Here is a 5461-nt window from a genome sequence, read left to right on the forward strand (position 1 = left end):
TTGAACAGTTTGTGGTTGGGGTGGGAGGGGTCCCTAATGATGCTGTGTGGGGTGGGAGGGGTCCCTAATGATGGTGTGTGGGGTGAGAGGGGTCTCTAATGATGCTGTGTGGGGTGGGAGGGGTCCCTAATGATGGTGTGTGGGGTGGGAGGGGTCCCTAATGATGCTGTGTAGGGTGGGAGGGGTCTCTAATGATGCTGTGTGGGGTGGGAGGGGTCCCTAATGATGCTGTGTGGGGTGGGAGGGGTCCCTAATGATGCTGTGTGGGGTGGGAGGGGTCCCTAATGATGCTGTGTGGGGTGTGAGGGGTCTCTAATGATGCTGTGTGGGGTGGGAGGGGTCCCTAATGATGCTGTGTGGGGTGAGAGGGGTCTCTAATGATGCTGTGTGGGGTGGGAGGGGTCTCTAATGATGCTGTGTGTGGTGGGAGGGGTCCCTAATGATGCTGTGTGGGGTGGGAGGGGTCTCTAATGATGCTGTGTGGGGTGGGAGGGGTCTTTAATGATGGTGTGTAGGGTGTGAGGGGTCTCTAATGATGCTGTGTGGGGTGGGAGGGGTCTCTAATGATGCTGTGTGGGGTGGGAGGGGTCCCTAATGATGCTGTGTGGGGTGTGAGGGGTCTCTAATGATGCTGTGGTTGGGGTGGGAGGGGTCCCTAATGATGCTGTGTGCTCTACGCATAGCAATACTCCATTTAACTGTTTTTCTTTAACTGTCTTTACACTGATATCAGTTTAAACCAACAGTAATGTTAGAAATGACATTAGTTGACTGGGTCAACTGATACCATTAATGTTGGACCCAGAAACTCTCACCTGACAAACAAAGCAGCTTCCAGAAGCTTCAAGAAACTAGACCTAACTGTGAGGTCACCCTGCTATAATAAGATTAATTTTGCAAAACAAAATTTGGAGAATAGGTTGGGGAATGGGCTCTGACTGTTGTTTGTGCTTATGCACCAAATGGCAGTTCGGAGTACCCGGCCTTCTTGGAGTCCTTGGAGGCGATACTGGAAGGTGTCCCTCTGGGGATCCCATTGTTCTGCGGGGGACGTCAATGTTCACGTGGGCAATGACAGTAAGACCTGGAAGGATGTGATTGGGAGGAATGGCCTTTCCGATCTGAACCCAAGTGGTGTTTTGTTATTGGACTTCTGTGCTTGTCACAATCTGTCCATACCGAACATCATGTTCAAGCACAGAGGTGTCCATAAGAGCACATGGCACCAGGACACCTTAGGTCGCAGCTCAATGATCAATTTTGTAATTGTGTCATCGTACTTGCGACCGTGTGTCTTGGACACTCGGGTGAATAGAGGAGCTGAGCTGTCAACCGATAAGATCAGATGGCGGGCGAGGATGCCGGACAGATCTGGAAGACCCATACGTATCATTTGCTGGGAACGTCTGGCAGAGGAACCTGTCAGAAAGCTCTTTAACTCCCACATCTGGCAGAGCTTTGACTGCATCCCGAGGGAGGCCGGAAACACCTCGAATGGGGATGTCATTAGGTAGTGGAAGGAATACTTCGAGGATCTTCTCAATCCCACAATCATGTCTTCCATAGAGGAAGCAGACCTAGGGGACTCGGACGGGTGTTTACCTGTCACTCAGGATGAGCTGACCAGGGTAGTTGTGAAACACCTTGGAGGCAAGGCTCCAGAGGTGGATGAGATCCGCCCTGAGTTCCTTAAGGCTATGGATGTTGTGGGACTGTCCTGGCTGACACGTCTTTGCAACATCGCGTGTACATCGGGGGCAGTGCCTCTGGACTGGCAAACCGGGGTGGTGGTTCCCCTTTTTAAGAAAGGGGACCGGAGGGTGTGCTCCAACTATCGGGGGATCACACTTCTCAGCCTCTCCGGTAAAGTCTATGCAGGGGTACTGGAGAAGAGAGTCCGGTCGATAGTCGAGTCTCAGTTACAAGAGGAACAATGTGGGTTTTGTCCTGGTAGTGGAACACTGGATCAGCTTTTCACCCTTGTGAGGGTCCTGGAGGGTGCAAACACAAGTGCACATGTGTTTTGTGGATTTGGAGAAGGCATTCGACCGTGTCCCTCAGGGATTCTTCTTGGGGGTGCTCCGGGAGTATAGGGTATGGGGCACGCTTCTACGGACTATCCAGTCCCTGTACAAACGGAGCAGGAGCTTGGTTCACATGGCCAGCAGTAAGTCAGACTGGTTCCCGGGGGGAATTGGACTCTGCCAGGGCTGCCCTTTGTCACCGATTCTGTTCATAACTTTTATGGACAGAATTTCTCAGCGTAGCCAAGTGGCAGAGGGGGTTCGGAATGGTGGCCTCAGGATTCCATGTCTCCTTTTTGCGGGTGATGTGGTCCTGTTGGCAACATTGTTATGAAGAGAGAGCTGAGCCAAAAGGCAAAGCTCTCAATTTACTGGTCAAGCTACGTTTCGACTCTTACCTATAGTCACAAGCTCTGGGTACTGATCAACTTGGAGGAGACCCCGGGGAAGACCCAGGACATGCTGGAGAGATTATATCTCTCGACTGTCCTGGGAATGCCTCGGTATCCTCCCAGAAGAGCTTGAAGAGGTGGCTGGGGAGAAGGAAACCTGGGCCTCTTTTCTTAGGCTACTGCCCCCACAACCCGAACCCGGCTAAAGCGGATGAAAATGGATGGATGGAATATTAATCAACATTAACCATTTTTTTACCTTTATCAGATGTTTCCTACCCATGTTAATAAATTTACTAAAAGTGCAGTTGTAAGATGATTAAGTTGCTAGCATACATAGCAATTAGCAAACAGTCATTTGTGTGTGGAATCACGCATTTGTGTTGGCTCACAGCACTCTAGCAGTACCACTGCAGCCCACTGGGGGGCAATAGCCCTCAGGCTGAAAATCACTGCTACATATAAAACAGCAATAGTGCATGTATCTGCTGAAACAACACAGAGAACAGCACTCCGTAGAGAGCCTGAGGTATTACTATTACTATTTTCTTCTCTGGATTATAGATGTTAATATGAAGTAGCTCAAAATTGGCTGTATTCTTTGTCCAGCTTCAGTCGTGTATGAACTATATATAAGAACATCATCAGAAATTACTGATCCCTGATTCCATCTCATTCTCTGGCAATGTTTTGAACATTTATATGAAGTAGGATTTATGTTACATTTGATGTCCAGTCGTTGTGTGGCATTACTGACACCTTGCTTCACCATTCAAAAGTTCAAACAGAAATGGGATTGCATTCAAAGTCAGCATTGTGACTTGTTTTATATAATGACTTTAAAATGCTAGTGAACCACTAAAGTAACACAAAACACAACATTTCAGTGTCAAGCATTGTTTTACATTATATCCTCCAAAGGGTGGGCGTCATTACTGCCACCCCTCAGTGAGCCCGGCTCATGATTCAATTTTTGCCTGACACAGTAGTGGTTCAAGTAAGATGCTATGGTCCTGCCCTTCACAAGAATGTTAGAATTCATAGGAGGGGAAAAACAGTAAAGGCTTTAAGACAAGGCATCAGCAATGCATAGTACAATTACATGGGACACAAAGAGCTGTGAGCTGAGAATCCTTCAAAAGAATAAGCAAGCAGATTTCCCACCAATGTCATGTTTGAGAGGACGCTCATGAAGAGCATAATGCAGAAATGTAAGACGGATTATACCCAAACTGGCCTGGTATGTTCAGCACTCGCACACAAATCCATTTGCTATGCACTTGTTCACAGAGCAGAGTACATAAATCCTGGTGGCACATCTGAGATGTATTATCCATGAGATGTATTAACCGTAAGACCCTAAACCCATATTCATAAATGCTGAGAGGAGCATAATCCAGACTCAGGGTCATAACAATAGTCCAGGGTCACAGAGACAACACATTTCCAGACACGGATCCAGAATACATAATAAACAGACCATGAAAACTATGAACAAGAAACTATGAAACAACAAAACACATGAGAAAACAGGCTAAGGATGAACACAGGCTAGTACAACAGAGTACTATGAACAGGCGACAGGCTAAAACCAGCTATATAAAACACACTAGGACCAGCGATATAAAACACACAGGTTAGACGGGCTAGGACCAGCTATATAAAACAGGATTACCATTGTTTGTTCTAGGAATCAGATCTCAGATCATGTCTTGTTCTTCTCATGACCATGTATCAGCCTGGTCAACATGTTCTTCAAACATTCTGTGCAGAAATGACTGTATAGGGCACATTGTGGAAAAGGATTTGCTCTTAATGAGCATTTTGGAAGTGAGAACTGGCACCTGAACTGTTGTCTGAGCCCATAAAGGCAACCTGAGAGACTGAGCTATAAGAGTGTGCCTCTAGGTCTCCACAAAACACAGACTTCAGACTTTCGACATATTTTTGTATATACAAGATTATGCATTAAGTTCAAAGGATTAAATTCACATATTCATAACTTCAATGTAAAAAATAAGACCCATTTATTTTACAACAATCGCTACATGTTGCCCCCTCGGCCACTCGACAATCGTTACACGCACCCCCCCCCCCCTCAACAACTTATGTTGGCTCCCCCCCCCCCCCCCCCCCCGCTCAACAACTTACGTTCCGAAAATTATGTTCTGGCGCCGGCCCTGGTCAGGTGTGTTAGATTAGAGCTGGTTCGTAATGACCAGAACAAGCAAAATAGACGCACATGCAGGAGAATTGGGTTTTAATCAGGATAATTAACAAAATGGTAACAAACAATAAACCAAGCAGGGAGAAACATAAAACGAGACTGGGATAACCAGTGTTGCGAATAATGCCGTTAAAAATAACGGCGTCATTTTGTCAGTAACGGGATAATATAATTAATTACTTTTCCTGTCGTTACAACGCCGTTGACGTTACTGGTCATTAGAAGTGGTGCGTTACTATATTGATATACTAACAGTAATCCGAGCGCACCGCTGCCCAGGCTAGTGAGGAGTAACAGATCTCGATAGGTCACAGTTCTCGGTGTAACACCTGTTTAACTTAACAAGTCAGTAAGCGATTGGCTAATGCAGCGTTATGGTAGCCAATCAGAGCCAGTGTTTTTACACACGCAAACGGAGAAGAGGCAGAAATGGCAAGTCAGGAGCAAGCCGAGGAAAAATTAACATTTTCAAGGTGATATAAACATTTAAGAAAATACTTGAAGTTCCTGAATGTCTACCAGACTGGGTATTTGATTTATTTAATTAAGAATAGAGGCTTTATTGTTAAGTTTACTTCTATTGTGAACAAACCAGTTGTCTCAGGTTGAGAGAATTTAATTTAATTTGATAGATGTAAATGCACTTTATATAGTGTAACTGTTTACTTTTACTTTTATTTTTTACAAAGATTTGGGATTTTAAAGGATTTTATCCTGCACCAGGGGCGGACTGGCATACATTGCTACCGGGGATTTCCCCGGTGGGCCGATGGGTTAGTGGGCCGGTGGGCCGCCGGTGGTTTAACCAGGCATGAAAA

The sequence above is a fragment of the Brachyhypopomus gauderio genome, unplaced genomic scaffold (assembly GCF_052324685.1).
Source record: "Brachyhypopomus gauderio isolate BG-103 unplaced genomic scaffold, BGAUD_0.2 sc149, whole genome shotgun sequence".
Classification (NCBI taxonomy): domain Eukaryota; kingdom Metazoa; phylum Chordata; class Actinopteri; order Gymnotiformes; family Hypopomidae; genus Brachyhypopomus; species Brachyhypopomus gauderio.